This window comes from Artemia sp. Qi Xiang Cuo, chromosome 1, assembly GCF_049724085.1.
Source record: "Artemia sp. Qi Xiang Cuo chromosome 1, ASM4972408v1, whole genome shotgun sequence".
Classification (NCBI taxonomy): Eukaryota; Metazoa; Arthropoda; class Branchiopoda; order Anostraca; family Artemiidae; genus Artemia; species Artemia sp. Qi Xiang Cuo.
In genome coordinates, this window is record NC_142794.1 from 34453435 (window position 1) to 34479956 (window position 26522).

Below are 26522 nucleotides of genomic sequence, written 5' to 3' on the forward strand. Positions count from 1 at the left end.
TGCCCAATGATAAAGGGAATTTATATCCAAGAACACCGCATTCGACTTTTCACCGGTGCATTGTCCAGTCGTATTGGTGTCAAGGATACGATCCCCGTGGAAAACATAGCCTCTCCGCACGGATCTCTATACAAATAAGTGCTGATCCACGTCGGTTATCAGACCTGTTTTGGCATTACTAATTTTTGGAATTAAATCCTTCACCAGATGAGCAGTTGAAATTTAATACCTATATCCAACCTAAATTCCTCGTAAATTTTATTTGTGTTTTTCAGACAATGTCCAACAACGTCAATACATCACTTGCCAGGTAATTTTACAATAATCCCACCCATTTTTACACCCTCCCGTAGCCCAAACCTTCTTGGCTAATTCATAGTCGGCAGTGGTGCATTAACGATCGCAAATTAAATCATAAAACTTCGATGGGCAGTAATTTTTTCTTCACGTAGCCTCGAGGCGGAGTTGTAGTACTTGTACGGGTATATGCCCTTACACATTACTAAATCATTCATTTCATCATCTGGGAAGTGCTGTTTGATGAGGGGGAAACTATTACAATCATCACTTTTTTGTGCTTGAATCAATTGATTTAAAGATTTGTGGACAAAAAATATAGGAATCTAAGAAACGGATTTTATTCAATCACGTATTACCATTATCAATTATTTTTCATTTAAATTCTAAGACTAACAACTTCTCAGATGATATGGGTATGAGTGTTATAAGAAAAAGAACCATCCGTCCATCTACAACTTTACCTTTCTGCAAATCTGCCAACGCTGGTAATATGAATCGTAGTTGGAATTGTGCATGTAAACCGGTAAAAAGTATTGCTGCTCAACATTTACATTACAAGATTTATGCACAGCCCCTCGAAATTTACCCCCCCCCGATTGAGTAGAATCACCCAAATGGTCATGGTCGTGGACATTTGCATCCCCACTACCCTCAACAATTGTTTCTTGCAAATTCTGCATTTATCCCTATTTTTAATAGCCAACTAGTCTTTTGGTGATAGAGTCATTGGATAATGTGTATTGCACAGCAGAGAAATTTCCATATTAGCTCTTTTTAATAAGGGTAACCATAGCTGTGCCTACACAATCTTCTCCATCGAGTTTCTCAACTACATCTAACAATTGCTTGGTATTACTTGAGGCTCTTCGCGCATGGGCAAAGCAACTGCAATGGCTTCTTGTTCTTTGACATGATTCGAATTTATAGATCGTCAACATCCGTGAGTGCAGCTTCAATGTGTAATACCACCTTGTCGCTCTGCAAGAGCGTGTTCTGAAAATGTTTGAACCTTAAAATGACATTGTCACCCGAAAATGTCTCAACGGACTGGTAACCATGACGCTTACAATGTTTCAAATGATTTTTCAATTTTAACTCTGTATAAAATCTAGACAAACACATTGGACAGAAATACAGGTCTTTCTTTGATTAAAATGTTTACCCTCACTTAAAACCCGACTAATATGTGGAATGGGAAAAAAATGTCCAATTTAATCATGGTCTTTAGTAATTTTGTAAAGAAGCCCTCCCGATCACTTTGGTGATTCAATGGAGGGTGCCATTGGGGAATATATTACCCCTTTTTTATTACTGAGTCCCCCTTCTTCATACTTTGTATCAAGCTGCAACACTGTGACCCCAATCTTTAAATATTCATTTGCCCTCTCAAAAATGTCAATCCCCTTTAGTGTTACAGGATTAATGCCCCTTTAAACAATTAAAATCATTTTTAGCAAATTCTGCCCCCTCCTTACCCCCATTAACTGCTGAACCATCCAAATATCTCTTACTAACACCTCGATTTGCCTCGGGTTTATGCCCTGCGACAAGGACTGAATACTTGAAACACTATAAGCCTGTATTGAAACGAAAGCACACCTTTGTGCTTTCGCACCTTTACCCCCCTTTAAATCTGCATTATATTTTCTAAAGTTACCATTACCCGTCCTGCCTCTTAAAACAAATTTCTTTTATTAATTTAAATAAACTAATTTAAATTTAGTTATATTTACTTCTTATTTTTCAATAAATAAAACTACCAACCCGCTTCCATTTTCATCCCACACTCGAAACCTCATCGCGTTCACTACTCTTTGGGGCCTTTCCATGTCGATAAGCGACTCAATATCCTCATAGTGGTTGTAGGACTCTTGAGTTGTTGGTATGTGAACATAAAAAAGAGCATATTAACTCGTTGGAACACTTCGCCCTATGAAAAGAGAGCAAGCAAAGGTTAAACAAAGGTTAAATGAAAGAAGTCCTATTTTCAATCGAATGAGCCCTTTTCGAAGTTCCCACGACAACTCCTTCGATACGAAGTGCCCTCGTCCAAACAACACCAACAACAAAAATAATACAGTACTATAAAAATGTCAGACCTTCCAATCACTTTCGACTATTAAAAAGGGCACTAGAGCTTTCGATTCCCAATCGAATGAGCCCTTTTGGAAACGACAACGCTTTCTATAAACACCTTATATGCCCCCAGGGTATTAAATACAGCCCTTATCTTAAGATCTTTTAGGGTGGTTGTCATCCTTTAAAACCAAATTTCGAGAAATTTCAGCTACGTTAAGCAATATGGCTCTCTGAAAACTTTGATTGGATGTGTTTGGGGAAATGGTGGGCGTGAGAGGGGCGGTAGTCGCTCTCCAATCACTTTCTATTAAAAACGGCACTAGCCATTTCAATTTCCAATCAAATGAGCCCTTTTGAAGTTTCTGCGACAAAACTTTGAATAAAAATCTTATATGCCCCAGGGCATAACTTACAACCCTTGCCCTAAGTGTTGGGGGGGGGGGGTGTTCTCAACGACCTAATTTCCAGAACTTTCTACTACGTTGAACAAAATGGATATCCGAAAAGTTTGATTTGATATATTTGGAGAAAGGGCGTGCATCAGAAGGGGGGTAGTTACCCTCCTATCACTTTCGACTATTACAAAGGGCACTAGCCCCCTCAATTTCCAATTGAATGAGCCCCTTTTGAATTTTTATGACAACACTATCTATAAAAACCTTATATGCCCCCAGGGCAGAACTTACATGATTTTTCCTTGGGGCTCTGGAGGGTTTGTCATCCTTAAATACATTTTCAGAACTTTCAACTACTTTGAACAAAATGGCTATCTCTAAACTTTTTTTTGAATGTTTTTGAATTTTTTTTGAGGAAATAGTGGGCGTAAGAGGGGAGTTAATTACTCTCTACTTACTTTCGACTATTAAAAAGGGCAATTTCAATTTCCAATCAAATGAGCCCTTTTTGAAATTTCTATAACAACTTTCTATATAAACTTTATATGCCCCAAATCACTTTCGACTATTAAGAAAGGCACTAGCCACTCCAATTCCCAATCGAATGAGCCCTTTTCGAAGTTTCTACAACTCCTTCGCTACGAAGTGCCCGGGTACGGAGAAAAAAAACACATTGTGCCCACATCGTTCTTTACTTAGGCAGCGCTGGCGCGCTGCCTATGATCGGAACAAAATTCAAACTTTAGCGTAAAGAGCAAGGCATTGACTAAGGAGCAAACCCCCTAATATACGTATTTAAAATATATGAATATAGAAGTTCGTTACGTAAGTTAATTCGTAAGTTACGTATATTTATTACTAATAAAAACGTTCGTAAATAAAATTAAACAACTTTCAAGTACGCCATTTAACCAAATAAAAGTAAAATGAATATGCAAAATCTCTTAATTATTCATGCACGGTGAGCCAAATTAAAAACATGCATTAATTCAAAAACGTTCAAAAATTAAATAAATAAAACAAGTTTTTTAACTGAAAGTAAGAAGCGACATTAAAACTTAAAACGAACAGAAATTATTCCGTAAATGAAAGGGGCTGTCCCCTCCTCAACGCCTCACTCTTTAAGCTCACGTTTTTTATTGTTTAAAAAAACGTGCGATAAAGAGTTTAACTTTAGAGTAAAGAGCGAGCCGTTGAGGAGGGGACAGCCCCTTTCATATACGGAATAAATTCTGTTCGTTTTAAGTTTTAATGCCGCTCCTTGCTTTCAGTTAAAAAAAACTTGTTTTTTATTTATTTAATTTCTATTAAACTCGACAGTTTTTACTTTAAAGATTATTTGACATTTATTACATTGAAGATTATTATAGCTGCCTAAGTAAAGAACGATGTGGGCACAATGTATTATTTTTTTCCCCCTCCGTACCCGGGCATTTCGTATCGAAGGAGTTGTTGTAGAAACTTCGAATATGGCTCATTCGATTGAAAATTGGAGTGGCTAGTGCCCTTTTTAATAGTCGAAAGTGATTGGAGGGCAACTAGCCCCCCCCCCCCCCCTCGCTCATAATTCCCCCAAACACATCCAATCAAAATTTTGAGATAGCCATTTTTTTCAGCGTAGTTGAATTCCAAATAGAAAATATGTTTTTGAGGAGCATACTCCCCCACAACCCTTGGGGCACGGGTTGTAAGTTATGCCCTGGGGCATGTTAGGTTTTTATAGAAGGCGTTGTCGTAGAAACTTAAAAAAATGCTCATTCGATCGGAAAGTCAAAGGGCTGGTGCCCTTTTTAATAGTCGAAAGTGATTGGAGGGTAACTAGCCCCCCACGCCCTCAATTCCCTCAAACACATCCGATCAAAATTTTGAGATAACCATTTTGTTCAGCGTAGTTTTCTTCCACATAGAAATTATTTTTTTTAGGAGGACACTCCCCCACAGCCTTCAGGGCAAGGGTTGTACGTTATGCCCTAGGGGCAGATAAGATTTTTATAGAAGGCGTTGTCGTAGAAACTTCAAAAAACGCTCATTCGATTGCAAATTTAAAGGGCTTGTGCCCTTTTTAATAGTCGAAAGTGATTGGAGGGCTACTAACCCCCCTCTCACGCCCACCTTTTCCCCAAACACATCCAATCAAAATTTTGAGATAGCCGTTTTATTTAACGTAGTTTTAAGTTCTGTAAATTAGGTCTTTGAGGATGACAACCCCCTCACAGCCCTTAGGGCAAGGGTTGTAAGCTATGCCCTGGGGGCATATAAAGTTTTTACAGAACGCGTTGTCGTAGAAACTTCAAAAATGGCTCACTCGATTAGAAATTGAAATGGCTAGTGCTCTTTTTAATAGTTGAAAGTAACTGGAAGGCAAATAACACCCTTTCCACGCCCACCATTTCCCAAAACACATCCAATCAAAATTTCGAGATAGCCCGTTTGCTCCACGCAAGTTAAAGTTCTGGAAATTATACCTTTGAGCAGGAAACTCCCCCCACAGTCTTCAGGGCAAGGGTTATAAGTTATGCCCTGGGGTATATCAGTTTTTATTCAAAATCTTTGTCCTAGAAACTTGAAAAAGGGCTCATTCGATGGAAAATTCAAATTTAGTGCCCTTTTTAATTGTCGAAAGTGATTTTAGGGCAACTAGCCCCCCTCTCTCGTCCATCTTTTCTCCAAACACATCCAATCAAAATTTTTAGATAGCCATTTTGTTCAGTGTGGATTTCCTGGTAGAATTTTGTTTTTGAGGAGGACACTCCCCGCAGCCCTCAGGGCAAGGGTTGTAAGTTATGCCCTGGTGCATATAAGGTTTTTATAGAACGCGTCGTCGTAGAACTTCAAAAAGGGCTCATTCGATTGGAAATTGAAGTGGCTAGTGCTGTTTTTAATAGAAAGTGATTGGAAGGTAACTAACACCCCTTCCACGCCGACTATTTCCGCAAACAAATCCAATCAAAATTTTTAGATAGCCATTTTGTTCCACGCAGTTTAAAAATCAGGAAATTATACCTTTGAGCAGGACACTCCCCCCCACAGTCTTCAGGGCAATGGTTATAAGTTATGCCCTGGGGGCTAGCCAGGTTTCTATAGACAGCTGTCTCCTGGAAACTTGAAAAAAGGGCTCATTCAATTGGAAATTCAAAGAATTAGTGCCCTTTTTAATAGTCGAAAGTGATTTGAGGGTAACTAACCGCCCTCTGACGCCCACTTTTTCTCCAAACACATCCAATAAAAATTTTTACATAGCCATTTTATTCAACGTAGTTGAAAATTTTGGAAATTACGTCTTTTAAAGATGACAACCCATCCCCCCCCCAGAACCCTCAGGGCAAGGGCTGTAAGTCATGCCATGGGAGCATGTAATGTCTTTATAGAAAGCGATGTTGTAATAACATCAAAAAGGGCTCATTCGATTTAAAATTGAAAGGGCTATTGCCCTTTTAATAGTCGAAAGTGATTGAAGGGCAACTAGCCCTCCTCTCACGCCCACCATTTCCCCAAACACATCCAATCAAAATTTTGAGATATCCATTTTGTTCAATGTAGTCGAAAGCTCTGGAAATTAGGTCTTTTAGGATGATAAACCCATCAGAGCCCTCAGTGCAAGGGTTGTAAATTATGCCTGGGGGGCATATAAGGTTTATATAGAAAGTTTTTGTAGAAATTTCAAAAGGGGCTCATTTGATTGGAAATTAAAAGTGCCCTTTTTAATAGTCAAAAGTGAGTGGAGAGTAATTAACCTCCCTCTAACACCCTCCATTTCCCCAAACACATTGAATCAAAGCTTAGAGATAGCCATTTTGTTCAAAGCAGTTGAAAGTTCTGGAAATTATGTTTTTAATGATGACAAACCCCCCAGAGTCCCCAGGGCAAAGGTTGTAAGTTATGCCCTGGAGGCATATAAGGTGTTTAATGACATAGTAGGGGCTCATTCAATTGGAAATTGAGAGGGCTAGTGCCCTTTTTAATAGTTGAAAGCGATTGGAGGTTAACTAACCCCCCTCTCACGCCCACCATTCCCCCAAACATATCCAATCAATTTTTTCTGATGGTCTTTTTGTTCAACGTAGTAGAAAGTTCTGGAAATTAGGTCTTTGAGGATGACAACCCCCTTGGTTGTCAGTGGATAACTTACAGGGTTGTAAGTTATCCCCTGGGGCATATAAGGTTTTTTATTGAAAGCGTTGTCGTAGAAACTTCAAAAGGGCTCATTTGATTGGAAATTGAAAGGGGTAGTGCCATTTTTAATAGCTGAAAGTGATTGGAGAAAGACTAACACCCTTCTCACGCCCACCATTTTCACAGACACATCCAATAAAAATTTTGACATAGCTATTGTGTTTAACTAGGTCTGTGTTAATTAGGTCTTAGAGGATGACAACCACCCTCACAGCCCTTGGGGTAAGGGTTTTAATTTATGCCCTGGAGGTATATAAGGTGTTTATAGGAAGTTTTGTCGTAGAAACTCAAAAAGGGCTCATTTGATTAGAAATCGAAAGTCCTAGTGCCCTTATTAATAATCAGAAGTGATTGGAAGGCTTGAAATTGTTATAGTAAGATCAATTCGGCAATGATGTATGTTTTTTGTTGTTTAGACCAGGGCACTTTGTATCGAAGGAGTTGTCGTAGGGACTTCGAAAAGGGCTCATTCGATCGAAAATAGAATGTGCTAATGCCCTTTTTAATAGTCGAAAGTGATTGGAGGGAAACTAATCCACCTTCTAGGCCCACCTTCCCATTTGACTTTATGTTTAAAAACTAAATGTTGCCATAAGATTAAATCAAAATGCACTATGTTAATGCTAATTCCCAATAAGGCATTTCAGCAATATCCCAAGAACGACTGAGGGTATTATGTTCAAACTTTCGGGGCTGCTTCTGCTCTTAAAATTTAACCAAATCAAAATAGCGGAAGTTTATCCAATCGATCAAGGAAAGTAAACAGATTTTTTTGCGAATGGTATCAAGTTTTCCATTTTAGATCAACTAGAGGAGGTATTAAACTAAAATTAAACACTTCTATTTGTGTCCAGACTTGTAAGAGTTGTCCAGATGTTGTTAAAAATTGCTGAAAATTTTTCTCCAGCATACAAATAGCCGGCCAAACTATAACGTCTTAAAAATGAAAATATTTAAAGTATTATTTTCTTTTTCCCTGAAAAGACTATGTCAACATAAAACGAACAGAAATTAATTAAAAAGAAATTTTTCCACAAAATAAGTTTTTCAAAGAAAAGTAAAGAACTCAATTAAACAAAAAATGAGCAAAAATTAAATAAAATATTCTACCGAGTGTGCAACTATCACACATCAGCATCAATAGATAAACGAAACCCAAAATGAGGAGAAATAACAATAAATAATCGAGTCAAACTCAAAACGAGCAGAAATTAACATAAGTTGGGCTCAAAACCCCTATGCCTTCCCAAGGCCAGAGGCGGAACATAATTTGCACTTTACTGAAAAAAAATACAAATGGATGTGCATTAGTAGTATGCTTCGTCTGGATTTGCCCAGACATATAGCAATTTCCATGTTATTTGCGGACACATATAGGAATTTCAACGCTATTCTATAGAACCTCTACACCTATTCAAAGAGATTCAGAACTCCCTCACATGGCCTTATACTTCTGGTCACGGCAACCTAAATGGAATTTGAGGGTCGATAAAGTGAAATTATGTCACTATTCTAGTTTTTCTAAACCAGTATTGCCTATAACTTAATATATTCAAATATTTTACGAAAACTTGATTGGTGATTAGATTTGAATAAAAGGAATTCAAATATTTTGCCTATGAAATAGACTGTCGTGTTATAGCATTTCACAGTTTGAATAACTCTTTCAAGGAGTAAAATAGATAAGGAATTCGCAAATTGGACACTATGAACGATATTAATTAATGTTTTGAATAATAGGAGTGTGAATGATTCTAATTAGTGATTGGATTGTATGAAGGTAGAGAGAAAAAAAGGATTAAACTGAGGAACGATGCCACATTCTGTGTGATTTGCAAAAAAAGGGTTAATTAGTGATTGGATAATTTTTTAACGTGAAATTTCGGAATAAAATATTTTTGGAACATGTACTTGACGATGGATAAAAGGGTTAAGGTGATTAGCAATTATGAGCGAGGATTCCCCCACTGGTTCCTGGCAGTAGGCTACGCATATCAAATTGCTGTACTGTAGGCCGACTTGCTAGCGAAAATGGATTCTATGGGTCGTATAGGAATTGTTCATTTTGAATATCTTTCAATTTTGGAGGGAAAACCAAAAATACTCAGAATCAAAAATAAAGGGGATATGCCTCAAGGGGAAGGCTCAGAGGCCCTTCCTTCCCCCATTTCTGAGAGCAGGGGACGGGGGGGGTCAATTTTGGAGGGAAAACCAAAAATACTCAGAATCGAAAATAAACGGGATCTGCCTCAAGGGGAAGGCTCAGAGGTCCCTCCTTCCCCCATTTCTGAGGGCAGGGGAGGGGGGAGGGTCAATTTTGGAGGGAAAACCAAAAATACTCAGAATCGAAAATAAACGGGATCTGTCTCAAGGGGAAGGCTCAGAGGCCCTTCGTTCCCCCATTTCTGAGGGCAGGGGAGGGGAGAGTCAATTTTGGAGTGAAAACCAAAAATACTCAGAATCGAAAATAAACGGGATCTGTCTCAAGGGCAAGGCTCAGAGGCCCCTCCTTCTCCCATGTCTGCGGGCCGGGGGGGGGACAATTTTGGAGGGTAATTTTTCAAAGCTCATTTTGGATTTCTTTCGTTGAAATGCAAGAGTTGGAATATTCAGTAGTGTTTTGTTGTGGTTTAGCTTGTCACAGTTACATTTTCTTGATTTTTCAAAGTTCATTTTGAATTTCTTTCGTTGAAATACAATAGTTGGAATATTTCGGTAGTGTTTTGTCATGGTTTACCTTATCACAGTTACATTCTCTTGATTTTTCAAAGTTCATTTCGAATTTCTTTCATTGAAATGCAAGAGTTGGAATATTTCAATAATGTTTTGTCATGGTTTAGCTTGTCACTGTTACAATATCTTGATCTTTCAAAGTTCACTTTGGTTTTATTTCATTGAAATGCAAGAGTTGGAATATTTCAGTAGTGTTCTGTCGTGGTTTACCTTGTCACAGATACATTTTCTTGATTTTTTCAAAAGTTCATTTCGAATTTCTTTCATTGAAATGCAAGAGTTGGAATATTTTAGTAGTGTTTTGTTGTGGTTTAGCTTGTCACTGTTACATTCTCTTGATCTTTCAAAGTTCACTTTGGTTTTATTTCATTGAAATGCAAGAGTTGGAATATTTCAGTAGTGTTCTGTCGTGGTTTACCTTGTCACAGAATGGTTTACCATGTCACAGTTACATTCTCTTGATTTTTCAAAGTTCATTTTGAATTTCTTTCGTTGAAATGCAAGAGTTGGAATATTTCAGTAGTGTTTTTTTTTGCGGTTTACCTTGTCACAGTTACATTCTCTTAATTTTTCAAAGTTCATTTTGAATTTCTATCATTGAAATGAAAGAGTTGGAATATTTAGGTAATGTTTTTTCATGGTTTACCTTGTCACAGTTACATTCTCTTGATTTTTCAAAGTTCATTTCGAATTTCTTTCATTGAAATGCAAGAGTTGGAATATCTCAGAAGTGTTTTTGTCGTGGTTTAGCTTGTCACAGTTACATTCTCTCGATCTTTCAAAGTTCACTTTGGTTTTATTTCATTGAAATGCAAGAGTTGGAATATTTCAGTAGTGTTCTGTCGTGGTTTACCTTGTCACGGATACATTCTCTGGATTTTTCAAAGTTCATTTCGAGTTTCTTTCATTGAAATGCAAGAGTTGGAATATTTCAGTAGTGTTTTGTTGTGCTTTACCTTGTCACAGTTACATTCTCTTGATCTTTCAAAGTTCACTTTGGTTTTATTTCATTGAAATGTAAGAGCTGGAATATTTCAGTAGTGTTCTGTCGTGGTTTACCTTGTCACGGATACATTCTCTTGATTTTTCAAAGTTCATTTCGAATTTCTTTCATTGAAATGCAAGAGTTGGAATATTTCAGTAGTGTTTTGTTGTGCTTTACCTTGTCACAGTTACATTCTCTTGATCTTTCAAAGTTTACTTTGGTTTTATTTCATTGAAATGCAAGAGTTGGAATATTTCAGTAGTGTTCTATCGTGGTTTACCTTGTCACAGATACATTCTTTTGATTTTTCAAAGTTCATTTCGAATTTCTTTCATTGAAATGCAAGAGTCGGAATATTTCAGTAGTGTTTTGTTGTGGTTTACCTTATCACAGTTACATTCTCTTAATTTTTTAAAGTTCATTTTGGATTTCTTTCGATAAAATGCAAGAGTTGGAACATTTCAATAGTGTTTTGTCGTGGTTTACTTAGTCACAATTACATTCTCTTAATTTTTTCAAAGTTCATTTTGGATTTCTTTCGTTGAAATGCAAGAGTTGGAATATTTCATTAGTGTTTTATTGCAGTTTACCTTATCACAGTTACATTTTCTTGATTTTTCCAAGTTCATTTTGAATTTCTTTCGTTGAAATGCAAGAGTTGGAATATTTCAGTAGTGTTTTGTCATGGTTTACCATGTCACAGTTACATTCTCTTGATTTTTAAAGTTAATTTTGAATTTATTTAATTGAAATGCAAGTTGGAATATTTCAGTAGTGTTTTGTCATAGTTTACCATGTCACAGTTACATTCTCTTGATTTTTCAAAGTTCATTTTGGATTTCTTTCGATGAAATGCAAGAGTTGGAATATTTCAGTAGTGTTTTGTCATGGTTTACCTTGTCACAGTTACATTCTCTTAATTTTTTAAAGTTTATTTTGAATTTTTTCTTTGAAATGCAAGAGTTGGAATATTTCAGTAGTGTTTTGTTATGGTTTACCTTGTCACAGTTACATTTTCTTGATTTTTCAAAGTTCATTTTGAATTTCTTTCGTTGAAATGCAAGAGTTGGAATATTTCAGTAGTGTTTTGTTGTGGTTTATCTTTTCATAGTTACATTCTCTTGATTTTTTCAAAGTTCGTTTTGAATTTCTGTCGTTGAAATGCAAGAGTTGAAATATTTCAGTAGTGTTTTGTCATGATTTACAAAGTCACCGTTACATTCTCTTGATTTTTCAGACTTCATATGAATTTCTTTCATTGAAATGCAAGAGTTGGATTATTTCAGTAATGTTTTTTTGCGATTTACGTTGTCACAGTTACATTCTCTTAATTTTTTAAAGTTCATTTTGAATTTCTATCATTGAAATGCAAGAGTTGGAATATTTCAATAATGTTTTTCGTGGTTTACCTTGTCACAGTTACATTCTCTTAATTTTTCAAAGTTCATTTTGAATTTCTATCCTGGAAGTGCAAGAGTTGGAATATTTCAATAGTGTTTTGTCATGGTTTACCTTGTCACAGTTACATTTTCTTGATTTTTCAAAGTTCATTTTGAATTTCTTTCATCGAAATACAAGAGTTGGAATATTTCAGTAGTGTTTTGTTATGGTTTACCTTGTCAGAGTTACATTTTCTTGATTTTTCAAAGTTCATTTTGAATTTCTTTCATTGAAATGCAAGAGTTGGAATATTTCAGTAGTGTTATGTCGTGGTTTATATTGTCACAGTTATATTCTCTTGATCTTTCAAAGTTCACTTTGGTTTTATTTCATTGAAATGCGAGAGTTGGAATGTTTCAGTTGTGTTCTGTCGTGGTTTACCTTGTCACAGATACATTATCTTGATTTTTTCAAAGTTCATTTCGAATTTATTTCTTTGAAATGCAAGAGTTGGAATATTTCAGTAGTTTTTTTTGTTGTGGTTTACCTTATCACAATTACATTTTCTTGACTTTTCAAATTTTATTTTGAATTTCTTTCCATAAAATGCAAGAATTGGAATATTTCAATAGTGTTTTGTCGTGGTTTACCTAGTCACAGTTACATTCTCTTAATTTTTCAAAGTTAATTTTGGATTTCTTTCGTTGAAATGCAAGAGTTGGAATATTTCAGTAGTGTTTTGTTGCAGTTTAACTTATCACAGTTACATTTTCTTAATTTTTCAAAGTTCATTTTGAATTTCTTTCGATAAAATGCAAGAGTTGGAATATTTCAATAGTGTTTTGTCGTGGTTTACCTAGTCACAGTTACATTCTCTTAATTTTTCAAAGTTCATTTTGGATTTCTTTCGTTGAAATGCAAGAGTTGGAATATTTCAGTAGTGTTTTATTGCAGTTTACCTTATCACAGTTACATTTCCTTGATTTTTCCAAGTTCATTCTGAATTTCTTTCGTTGAAACGCAAGAGTTGGAATATTTCAGTAATGTTTTGTCACGATTTACCTTTTCACAGTTACATTCTCTTAATTTTAAAAGTTAATTTTGGATTTCTTTCATTGAAATATAAGAGTTGGAATATTTCAGTAATGTTTTGTTGTGGTTTAACTTGTCAAAGTTACATTCTCTTTATTTTTAAAAGTTCATTTTGAATTTCTTTCGTTGAAATTCAAGATTTGGAATATTTAAGTAGTGTTTTGTCGTAGTTTACCTTGTCATAGTTACATTCTCTTGATTTTTCAATGTTCATTTTGAATTTCTGTCGTTGAAATGCAAGAGTTGGAATATTTCAGTAGTGTTTTGTAATTGTTTACCGTGTCACAGTTACATTCTATTTATTTTTCAAAGTTAGTATGAATTTCTTTCATTAAAATGCAAGAGTTGGATTATTTCAGTAGTATTTTGTTGTGGTTTACCTTATCACAGTTACTTTCTGTCAATTTTTCAAAGTTCATTTTGAATTTCTTTCGTTGAAATGCAAGAGTTGGAACATTTCGGTAGTGTTTTGTTATGTTTTACATTGTCACAGTTAAATTCTCTTGAATTTTCAAAGTTCATTTTGATTTTCTATCATTGAAATGCAAGAGTTGGAATATTTAAGCAGTGTTTTATCGTGGTTTACCTTTTCACAGTTACATTCTTTTAATTTTTCAAACTTTATTTTGATTTTCTTTCAATGAAATGCAAGAGTTGGAATATTTCAATAGTTTTTTGTTGTGGTTTACCTTGTCACAGTTACATTTTCTTGATTTTTTTTCAAAGTTCATTCTGAATTTCTTTCATTGAAATGCACGAGTTGGAATATTTCAGTAGTGTTTTGTTGTGGTTTACCATGTCAGAGTTACATTCTCTTGATTGTTCAAAGTTAATTTCGAATTTCTTTCATTGAAATGCAAGAGTAGGAATATTTTAGTATAGGCCTGTCATGGTTTACCTTGTCACAGTTACATTCTCTTGATTTATCAAAGTTCACTTTGGTTTTATTTCAGGTAAATGCGAGAGCTGGAATATTCTAGTAGTGTTTTGTTGTGTCTTACCTTATTAAACTTATATTCTCTTAATTTTCCAAAGTTTATTTGAGATTTTTTTTGATGAAGTGCATGAGTTGGAATATTTCAATAGTGTTTTGTCGTGGTTTACCTAGTCACAGTTACATTCTCTTGATTTTTCAAAGTTCACTTTGGTTTTATTTCGGTAAAATGCAAGAGACCTAAAATAACGTCGTGCAATAACTCATGCATTTCATCGAAACAAATCCAAAATGAACTTTGAAAAATTAAGAGAATGTAAGTGTGACAAGGTAAACCACAACAAAACACTACTGAAATATTCCAGCTCTTGCATTTCACCGAAATAAAACCAAAGTGAACTTTGAAAAATCAAGAGAATGTAACCTTGACATGGTAAACCACGACTGAACACTACTGAAATATTCCAACTCTTTCATTTCAATGAAAGATATTCGAAATGAACTTTGCACAATCAAGAGAATGTAACTCTGACATGGTAAACCACAACAAAACACTACTGAAATATTCCAACTCTTGCATTTCAATGAGACATTCAAAATGAACTTTGAAAAAAAATCAAGAAAATGTAACTGTGACAAGGTAAACCACGACAAAACACTATTGAAATATTCCAACTCTTGCATTTCATCGAAAGAAATTCAAAATAAAGTTTGAAAAATTAAGAGAATGTAACTGTGACAAGGTAAACCACAACAAAACACTACTGAAATATTCCAACTATTGCATTTCAACGAAAGAAATTCAAAATGAACTTTGAAAAAATCAAGAAAATGTAACTGTGACAAGGTAAATCACAACAAAACACTACTGAAATATTCCAACTCTTGCATTTCAAAGAAAGAAATTCAAAATGAACTTTGAAAATTAAGAGAATGTAACTGTGACAAGGTAAATCGTGACAAAACACTACTGAAATATTCCATCTCTTGCATTTCATCGAAAGAAATCCAAAATGAACTTTGAAAAATCAAGAGAATGTAACTGTGGCATGGTAAACTACGACAAAACACTACTAGAATGTTCCAACTCTTGCATTTCAATGAAAGAAATCAAAAATGAACTTTGGAAAATTAAGAGAATGTAACTGTGACAAGGTAAATCGTGACAAAACACTACTGAAATATTCCAACTCTTGCATTTCAACGAAGTAAATTCAAAATGAACATTGAAAAATAAAGCAAATCTAATTATGATTATTTAATTTGCAACAAAACACTATTTGAACGGGCACACTTGAATTTAATCGACTGATATCAAAACTGAACAAAGAAATATTAAGATAAGTCACGATTAAAAGAGAAATATACGAAAAAAAACAATATGAATAGTACAACTATTGAATTCTAACGCAAGAATAAAAAAATGAAACTTGAAAAATTCAGTCACTATAATTTTTACAAGGTAAACCACAACAAAAAAAACTATTGAAATGGTTCATCTCTTGCATTTCAAAGAAATAAATTAGAAATGAACTTTGAAAAAATCAAGAGAATGTATCTGTGACAAGGTAAACCATGATAGAACACTACTGAAATATTCCAACTCTTGCATTTCAATGAAATAAAACCAAAGTGAACTTTGAAAGATCAAGAGAATATAACTGTGAGAAGGTAACCACGACAGAACACTACTGAAATATTCCAACTCCTGCATTTCAATGAAAGAAATTCAAAATGAACTTTGAAAAATAAAGAAAATGTAACTCTGACATGGTAAACAATAACCAAACAGTACTGAAATATTCCAACTCTTGTATTTCAATTAAAGAAATTCAAAATGAACTTTGAAAAATCAAGAAAATGTAACTGTGACAAGGTAAACCATGACAAAACACTATTGAAATATTCCAACTCTTGCACTTCCAGGAAAGAAATTCAAAATGAACTTTGAAAAATTAAGAGAATGTAACTGTGACAAGGTAAACCACGAAAAAACATTACTGAAATATTCCAACTCTTGCATTTCAATGATATAAAACCAAAGTGAACTTTGAAAGATCAAGAGAATGTAACTGTGACAACGTAAATCGCAACAAAACACTACTGAAATAATCCAACTCTTGCATTTCAATTAAAGAAATTCATATGAACTTTGAAAAATCAAGAGAATGTAACGGTGACGTGGTAAACCATGACAAAACACTACTGAAATATTCCAACTCTTGCATTTCAACGACTGAAATTCAAAACGAACTTTGAAAAAATCAAGAGAATTTAACTATGAAAAGGTAAACCACAACAAAACACTACTGAAATATTCCAACTCTTGCATTTCAACGAAAGAAATTCAAAATGAACTTTGAAAAATCAAGAAAATGTAACCTTGACAAGGTAAACCATAACAAAACACTACTGAAATATTCCAACTCTTGCATTTCAAAGAGAGAAATTCAAAAGGAACTTTTAAAAATTAAGAGAATGTAACTGTGACAAGGTAAACCATGACAAAACACTACTGAAATATTCCAACTCTTGCATTTCATCGAAAGAAATCCAAAATGAACTTTGAAAAATCAAGAGAATGTAACTGTGACATGGTAAACTACGACAAAACACTATAAAAATATTCCAACTCTTGCATTTCAATGAAAGAAATTTAAAATGAACTTAAAAAATCAAGAGAATGTAACTGTGACAAGGTAAACCATGACAAAACACTACTGAAATATTCCAACTCTTGCATTTCAACGAAAGAAATTCAAAATGAACTTGGAAAAATCAAGAAAATGTAACTGTGATAAGGTAAACTGCAATAAAACACTGCTGAAATATTCCAACTCTTGCATTTCAACGAAAGAAATCCAAAACGAACTTTGAAAAAATTAAGAGAATGTAACTGTGACTGAGTAAACCACGGCAAAACTCTACTTAAATATTCAAACTCTTTCTTTGTATCGAAATAAAAATAAATATAACTTTGAAAAATTAGAAGAATGTAAGTTTGACAAGTTAAATAGCGACAGAACACAACTTAAATATTTCAACTCTTGAATTTCAATGAAAGAAATTCAAAATGCACTTTGAAAAAATCAAGAGAATGTATGTGACAAGGTAAACCACGATAGAACACTACTGAAATTTTCCAACTCTTGCATTTCAATGAAATAAAACAAAAGTGAACTTTGAAAAATCAAGAGAATGTAACTGTGACAAGGTAAACCACGACAGAACACTACTGAAATATTCCAACTCATGCATTTCAATGAAAGAAATTCGAAATGAACTTTGAAAAATCAAGACAATGTAACTGACAAGGTAAATCATGACAAAACACTATTGAAATATTCCAACTCTTGCATTTCCAGGAAAGAAACTCAAAATGAACTTTGAAAAATTAAGAGAATGTAAGTGTGACAAAGTAAACCACGACAAAACACTACTGAAATATTCCATCTCTTGCATTTCAATGATAGAAATTCAAAATGAACTTTGAAAAAATAAGAGAATGTAACTGTGACAAGGTAAACTGCAACAAAACACTACTGAAATATTCCATTTCTTGCATTTCAACGAAAGGAATTCAAAATGAACTTTGGAAAATCAAGAGAATATAACTGTGACATGGTAGACCATTCTGTGACAAGGTAAACCACGAGAGAACACTAATGAAATATTTAAACTCTTGCATTTCAATGAAAGAAAACCAAAATAGCCTTTCAAAGATCAAGAAAATGTAACTGTGACAAGGTAAAGCACAACAAAACACTTCTGAAATATTCCAACTCTTGCATTTCAATGAATGAAACTCGAAATTAACTTTGAAAAATCCAGAGAATGTATCCGTAACAAGGTAAACCACGACAGAACACTACTGAAATATTCCAACTTTTGCATTTCAACGAAATAAAACCAAACGGAACTTTGAAAGGCCAAGAGAATGTAAATGAGACAAGCTAAATCATGATAAAATACTACTGAAATATTCCAACTGTTGCATTTCAATGAAAGAAATTCGAGATGAATTTTGAAAAATCAAGAGAATGTAACTTTGACAAGGTAAACCATGACAAAACATTACCGAAATATTCCAACTCTTGCATTTCAATGATAGAAATTTAAAATGAACTTTGAAAAATTAAGAGAATGTAACTGTGAAAAGGTAAACCGCAAAAAAAACACTACTGAAATATTCCAACTCTTGCATTTCAACGAAAGAAATTCAAAATGAACTTTGAAAAATCAAGAGAATGTAACTGTGACATGGTAAACCATTCTGTGACAAGGTAAACCACGACAGAACACTACTGAAATATTCCAACTCTTGCATTTCAATGAAATAAAACCAAAGTGAACTTTGAAAGATCAAGAGAATGTAACCGTGACAAGGTAAAGCAAAACAAAACACTACTGAAATATTCCAACTCTTGCATTTCAATGAAAGAAATTCGAAATGAACTTTTGAAAAAATCCAGAGAATGTATCTGTGACAATGTAAACCACGACAGAACACTACTGAAATATTCCAACTCTTGCATTTCAATGAAATAAAACCAAAGTGAACTTTGAAAGATCAAGAGAATGTAACTGTGACAAGCTAAACCACGACAAAACACTACTGAGATATTACAACCCTTACATTTCAACAAAATAATTTCGAAATGAACTTTGAAAAATTGAGGGAATATAACTGTGATAAAGTAAACAAAGAGAAAACACTAACGAAATATTTCAATTCTCGCATTTTAATAAAAGAAATCCGAAATGAACTTTAAAAAATCAAGAAAATGTAACTGTGACAAGCTAAACCACAACAAAACACTACTGAAATATTCCAACTCCTGCATTTCAACGAAAGAAATCCAAAATGAACTTTGAAAAATTACCCTCCAAAATTGACCCCCCCTGCCCTCAGAAATGGGGGAAGGAGGGACCTCTGAGCCTTGCTCTTGAGGCATATCCCATTTATTTTCGATTCTGAGTATTTTTTGTTTTCCCTCCAATATTGACTCTCCCCACACCGGCTCAAAGAACTGGGGAAACGAAGGGCAGTAGAGCCGTGCCCGGGATGCAGATAACAATTATTGTCACTTCTGATTATTTGTTATTGGCCAACCAAAATTGACCCCCCTCCTCCCTGGCCTACAGACATGGGGGCCCGAAGGGCCTCTGAGCCTTGTCCGTCAGGCCGAACCCGTTTATTTTCGATTCTGAGTATTTTTGGTTTTCCCTCCAAAATTGAACCCCCCTCCCCTGCCCTCAGAAATGGGGGAACGAAGGGCCTCTGAGCCTTTCGCTAGCCATTTTCGCTAGCAAGTCGGCCTACAGTAGAGCAATCTGATATGCGTAGCGTACTGCCAGGAGCCAGTGGGGGAATCCGCGCTCGTAATTGCTAATCACCTTAACCTTTTTATCCATCGTCAAGTAAATGTTCCATAAATATTCTATTCAGAGATTTCATGTTAAAAAATTATCCAATCACTAAATACCCCTTTTTTTGCAAATCACACAGAATGTGGCATCGTTCCTCAGTTTAATCCTTTTTTTTCTCTCCACCATCATACAATCCAATCACTAATTAGAATCATTCACACCCCTATTATTCAAAACATTAATTAATATCGTTCATAGTGTCCAATTTGCGAATTCCTTATCTATTTTACTCCTTGAAAGAATTATTCAAACTGTGAAATGCTATAACACGACAGTCTATTTCATAGGCAAAATATTTGAATTCCTTTTATTCAAATACAATCACCAATCAAGTTATCAAAAAATATTTGAATATATTAAGTTATAGGCAATACTGGTTTAGAAAAACTAGAATAGTGACATAATTTCACTTTATCGACCCTCAAATTCCATTTAGGTTGCCGTGACCAGAAGTATAAGGCCATGTGAGGGAGTTCTGAATCTCTTTGAATAGGTGTAGAGCTTCTATAGAATAGCGTTGAAATTCCTATATGTGTCCGCAAATAACATGGAAATTGCTATATGTCTGGGCAAATCCAGACGAAGCATACTACTTGCATTGTCAGTTTAATATACATATACTGATATTTAGTAATCAAATTGTTAATATTATTTGATTTATTAAAGTTATAAAAGTAAAAACATTTATATTTTTTCAGTAGAGTGCAAATTTTGTTCTGGCCTTGGGAAGGCATAGAGGTTTTGCGCCCAACTTATGTTAATTTCTGCTCGTTTTGAGTTGAATCGGTTAATTATTGTAATTCCTGTTCGTTTTGGGTTTCATTTATTTACCGATGCTGATTTGTGGTAGTTTCACGCTTGGTAGAATATTTGATTTTATTTTTGCTCATTTTTTGTTTAATGGAGTTCTATACTTTTCTTTGAAGAACTTATTTTGTGGAAAAAGTTTTTTTATTAATCATTTTAAAAAGGAATATTTTATAAAATTCTTTTAATGGCTATATAAGCTGTAGGATGAGAAAATAATTTTTAAAACGAAAAGAGCCAGAATGACTACGACTGATTTGTGATTACTACTACTGCTATTAACAACTCACCGCAGCACCAAGCGGCTTGAGGCTAACACTGCTACGCACGCTCCTCCTCCATCCTAATCCATTCAAAGCTTCCCTCTTTACAACCTCCCAGGAAGTTCTCACTTCTCTTAAATCTTTCTTTGCGACATCCGACATTTGCGATTGATTTTGAAAATACTTATTTTTGACTTACACTATCCTTTTTTTCGTCTGTGTCTAATGTAGGAGGGGGTTTAGGTCCCACCTAAGCTTTCCTAGGGGGATCAACCCCATCCTTCACGAAACTGTAGGTTACACTCTGAATTATCTGGAGAAAACCCAGTTTTGGCACCAGGATTGAACATCCTGGAGAAATAAAAAGTAGGTATAGCTCAAATCACCTTTATGATAAGAGCAAGATCTATTTCCAAGTTTGTTTCCACACGGTTTGATTAATCTTAAAGACCTTTCTCGCGGCGGTACGGTTGTGCAATCTTTGATTTGAAAACTAGGGCGAGTACACTTTGACATCAATGTTATATCTGGGTGAATACGTTTAAAAGATCCCACTGTGATTGATTGAAATAATCTGACGAGAGGAACCTGTACATTAACGTAATTGTTTTGTTTTCTCATTACAGTCGGTATTGCTAGTTTTAAATGGATGTTTTAGTTAATATTTTGAAGTATGTATACACTTACTCGTTCAAATCTAATCACTGTACGGAAGATTTAAAGTATGAAATTGAAGAGCCTCAAAACAACTTGGAACGAACAGAAAATGCGAAGGGGGCCGCCCCTTCTGTGCTAGTTTAACTAGTTCGTTCCTGAATTAATTTATGCAACAATATTTGTTTATTGTCTTATATTGTATATGGTCAGTTTTTTTATTTCATTTTTCTTTATAATCTCCAATTTGGAGGTTAATAAAATGTTTGAATTTCAGACTGCAGCGAACATATCCGGTTGGTAGTCGCAAATGTTATAAGTGCATCTAATTGATTTTCAGAACCTTTGAACTCCGTTTTTTTATTATTTTTTTAAAAAGGAATTTTGCTTGGTTTAAATTCTATAACAATTAAAGTAACTTCTTAAAGAATTTTTTGGTACTCTTGCATTATGCGGGCCTCTCGGGTTAACTACTATAGAGTAGGCAATGATACAACCCGTTTTTAACATGTTTACCGGTATAGACTAGGCAATGATAGCGTGGTTTTCATTGCGTATACGATATTAAACTGTGGTTTTTTGGGGTTTCGGGGGGGGGCGGTACCTAGGTTAGGGTATGTTACGTGTTTAGGTAAAATTCTACTTTAGTTACTTTTGGCTATCTTGGAAAGGGGTTGGGTTGGAAAAATGAAACTTTCAGGGATGGATCTACATGCTAAGGTATATCCTGTGAAGGTACTTTGAAGTACCTACCTCCACTCCTCCCCTCTCTATATAATTGTAAATTACTGCTAATTACTAGTTGTTCTAGCTCACATTTCATCCTATATTACTATCATAATTATGAATCACTGCTTACCTTACACAACTTCAGCTTTTAACCTTGTTCATTAAAATATATTCCAAAATCCTATTTTCATTTAACAGTCCATCCCTTTAACTTATTTACTATCTAGCTGACACTGCTTATAGAACCCGTTTTTGATGTCACAACTTTGCTTATCATAACCCCTTTAACCCCCTTTAACAGTAGCATGCAGGTGCCATGGAGTAGAAGACAACTCTGTGTTGATAAGCTATTTAAACTTTATTAATTAGGGAAAGGATTTGACAAGAGATAGACCAGTAAAAAAAATTCCAAATTGTTTTTAGAGGACAAATTATGTTATGAGAAGATGTTCTTATTTTTATAGGTCCATGCGCTGATGAAGCTTTTTAAATATTTCTAAAGCTCTAATAGATAGAGCGCAACAAACATCAGAATTGACTTTAGAAGACAAGTGATGTCATAGGAAGATGTTTTTGAAATCCCCCCTCCTCAAAACTCAAAAATTTCTAAAATTCTACTTAAGAAGCTTTTTAAATATTTCTAAAGCACTAATAGAAGAGCGCTACAAATATCAGAATCGACTTCAGAGGACAAGTTATGTTATGGGAAGATGTTTTTGAAATCCCCCTTCCCCCCAAACTCAAATTAGTCCAATATTTTACTTTAGAAGCTTTATTAAATATTTCTAAAGCGCTAAGACATAGAGTGCTAAAAACATCAGAAACAACTTTAGAGGACAAATTTTGTCATGGGAAGATGTTCTTGAAATCCCCCGTCCCCCCGAAATCAAAATTTTCCAAAATTCTACTTTAGAAGCTTTTTACAATATTTCTAAAGCGCTAAGACATAGAGCGCTACAAACATCAGAATCGACTTTAGAGGACAATTTATGTCATGGGAAGATGTTTTTGAAATCCCCCTTCCCCCCAAACTCAAAATTTTCTAAAATCCTACTTTAGAAGCTTTTTAAATATTTCCAAAACACTAACAGATAGCGCGCTAAAAACATCAGAATCGACTTTAGAGGCCAAATTAATTCTACAATAATTCCCCTTCCCCCCAAACTAAAATTTTTTTGAAATCCCCCTTCGCCCCAAACTCTAAATTTTCCAAAATTCTACTTTAGAAGCTTTTTTAAATATTTCTAAAGCGCTAAGACATACAACGCTACAAACATCAGAGTCGACTTTAGAGGACAAGTTATGTCATGGGAAGATGTATTTAAAATCCCCCTTCCCCCCAATCTCAAAATTTTCCAAAATTTTACTTTAGAAGCTTTATTAAATATTTCTAAAGCACTAATAGATAGCGCGCTAAAAACATCAGAATTGACTTTAGAGGCCAAATTAATTCTACAATAATTCCCCCTTCCTCTCAAACTCAAAATTTTTTGAAATCCCCCTTCTCCCCAAACTCAAAATTTTCCAAAATTCTACTTTAGAATCTTTTTTAAATATTTCTAAAGCGCCAAGACATAGAGCGCTACAAACATCAGAATCGACTTTAGAGGACAAGTTATGTCATGGTAAGATGTTTTTGAAATCCCCTTTAGAGGACAAATTATGAGAATCATCTTAGAGAATCAACTTTAGAGGACAAATTATGTTATGGGAAGATGTTCTTGAAATCCCCCTTCCCCCCAAACTCAAAATTTTCCAAAATTCTACTTTAGAAGTTTTTTTAAATATTTCTAAAGCGCTAAGACATAGAGAGCTACAAACATCAGAATCGACTTTAGAGGACAATTTATGTCATGGGAAGATGTTTTTGAAATTCTCCTTCCCCCCAAACTCAAAATATTCTAAAATTATACTTTAGAAGCTTTTCAAATATTTCCAAAGCACTAATAGATAGCGCGCTAAAAACATCAGAATTGACTTTAGAGGCCAAATTAATTCTACAATAATTCCCCCTTCCTCTCAAAATCAAAATTTTTTTAAATCCCCCTTCGCCCCAAACTCAAAATTTTCCAAAATTCTACTTTAGAAGCTTTTTTAAATATTTCTAAAGCGCCAAGACATAGAGCGCTAAAAACATCAGAATCGACTTTAGAAGACAAGTTGTGTCATGGTAAGATGTTTTTGAAATCCCCCCTCCCCAAAACAGAGTTTTGCATGAGCACAAAATTTCAATAGATAAGTCCCTGAGATTAAAAAATAACAATGACAACTTTGATTCGGCATTGGCTTCGCATATTTTCGTAAATCCGACCCATCTAGTTCTTTTTGACGAGGCAACCTTAATATCAACTATAAATGGCGTACCACAAAATTTAAAGAGGTAATTGATATAAAAAAAATACATGAACCAAAATTTAGCAATAAATAGAGATACTGGAGATATTTCATTAAGCTCAATTTACGACAGTTTAATTTTGAAGGACTCAATCAATATGTTCACCCGGTATAACTTAAAAGAACCTATTTGCATATCTAATGAAAACCGAAACTATAGACCAGCTATAACTATTGCAAGGCAAAAGATCCTTGCCCAATCATCTTGGTAAATTCTTTTTCAGTGATTCCTGCCTGGTTTTTATTCAGTGTCTGTTCTGTTTTTGTAAGGTAAACTTCTAAAGGTTAGATTTTCGTGTTTTTTTTTCTTTTTTCTTTCTTTTTCTTCTTTTTTGTTTAGCACTGAGGACGACTTGACAGAGGTCCTTGTCGAAATATTTGCTTATTTCTTTTTCTTCATGGTTCGCTACTGGCTGACAAAATACTCGTTTTTTCACCCTTTTTGATTTTATTTTTCATTTTGTTAGTTTCTTTCCTCTGAGTTTCATTTGTCATGTATAGCCAGTATGGTCTAAGAATGTATTACGCTTTAGAAATATTTAAAAAAGCTTCTAAAGTAGAATTTTGGAAAATTTTGAGTTTGGGGCGAAGGGGGATTTCAAAACAAATTTCAGTGTGGGGGAAGGGGGAATTATTGTAGAATTAATTTGGCCTCTAAAGTCGATTCTGATGTTTTTAGCGCGCTATCTGTTAGTGCTTTGGAAATATTTAAAAACTTCTAAAGTAGAATTTTAGAATATTTTGAGTTTGGGGGGAAGGGTGATTTCAAAAACATCTTTCCATGACATAACTTGTCCTCTAAAGTCGATTCTGATGTTTTTAGCGCTCTATATCTTAGCGCTTTAGAAATATTTAAAAAAGCTTCTAAAGTAGAATTTTGGAAACTTTTGAATTTGGGGCGAAGGGGGATTTCAAAAAAAAATTGAGTTTGGGGGGAAGGGCGAATTATTGTAGAAATAATTTGGCCTCTAAAGTCGATTCTGATGTTTTTAGCGCGCTATCTGTTAGTGCTTTGGAAATATTTGAAAAGCTTCTAAAGAAGAATTTTTGAAATTTTTGAGTTTGGGGTGGGGATTGCAAAAACATCTTCCCATGACATAACTTGTCCTCTAAAATAGAGCGCTCTATGTCTGAGAGCCTTAAAAATATTTAAAAAAACTTCTAAAGTAGAATTTTGGAAAATTTTGAGTTTGGGGCGAAGGGGGGATTTCAAAAAAATTTTGAGTTTGGGGGGAAGGACGAATTATTGTAGAATTAATTTAGCCTCTAAAGTCGATTTTGATGTTTTTAGCGCGCTATCTGTTAGTGCTTTGGAAATATTTAAAAAGCTTCTAGAGTAGAATTTTAGAAAACTTTGAGTTTGGGGGGAAGGGGGATTTCAAAAACATCTTCCCATGACATAAATTGTCCTCTAAAGTCGATTCTGATGTTTGTTGCGCTCCATGTCTTAGCGCTTTAGAAATTTTTAAAAAAACTTCTAAAGTAGAATTTTGAAAAATTTTGAGTTTGGGGGGAAGGGGGATTTTAAGAACATCTTCTCATAACATAATTTGTCCTCTAAAGTTGATTCTGATGTTTGTAGTGCACTATTTCTTATTACTTTACAGATATTTAAACAAGCCTCTGCATAAAAAGTTTGGAAATTTTTTATCTTGGGAGGATGGAGTATTTTCAGAAACTATTTCCACTACATAATTTGCCCCTCGAAGTTAAGTGCGAGGGTTGTAGAATTCTGGATATGAGTGCTTTGGATATATCAGAAAAGCTTCTAAAGTAGAATGTTAGACATTTTTGTGTTTTGGGGAGGGGGGATTTTAAAAACATCTTCCCATGACATAACTTGTCTTCTAAAGTCAATTCTGAAAATTGTATCGCTCTCTCTATGAGGGCTTAATAAATACTCAAAAAGTCTCTAAGGTAGGATTTTTTAATATTTCTAGTTTGGGGGGAAAGGGGATTTTAAAAACATCTTTCCGTGAAATAACGTTGCATCTGAAATTGATTTTGATGTTTTGAGCCCTTTGTCTATTAATGCTTTAGAAATTTTTTAAAAGCATCCAAAGTAGAATTTTTGAAAATTTTGAGTTTGGGGGGAAGGGGGATTTCAAAACATCTTCCCATGACATAACTTGTCCTCTAAAGTCGACTCTGATGTTTGTAGTGCTCTATGTCTT

At 34.4% G+C, this 26522-nt stretch overlaps 1 protein-coding gene across 2 annotated transcripts in view; it reads left to right on the forward strand.

Moving 5' to 3' along the window:
- The window catches only part of LOC148956229 (uncharacterized), a 56993-nt gene that overhangs the window by 12784 nt on the left and 17687 nt on the right, over positions 1 to 26522 (forward strand). Inside the window, exon 1 of one of the 2 annotated variants that reach the window (XM_089099932.1) lies at positions 21065 to 21171. The exons of the other annotated variant lie outside the window; for it this stretch is intronic. The gene's annotated coding sequence lies outside the window, so the exon portion shown is untranslated. Of the gene's footprint in view, positions 1 to 21064; positions 21172 to 26522 lie in introns of those variants that run through there. 2 annotated transcript variants of the gene reach the window in all.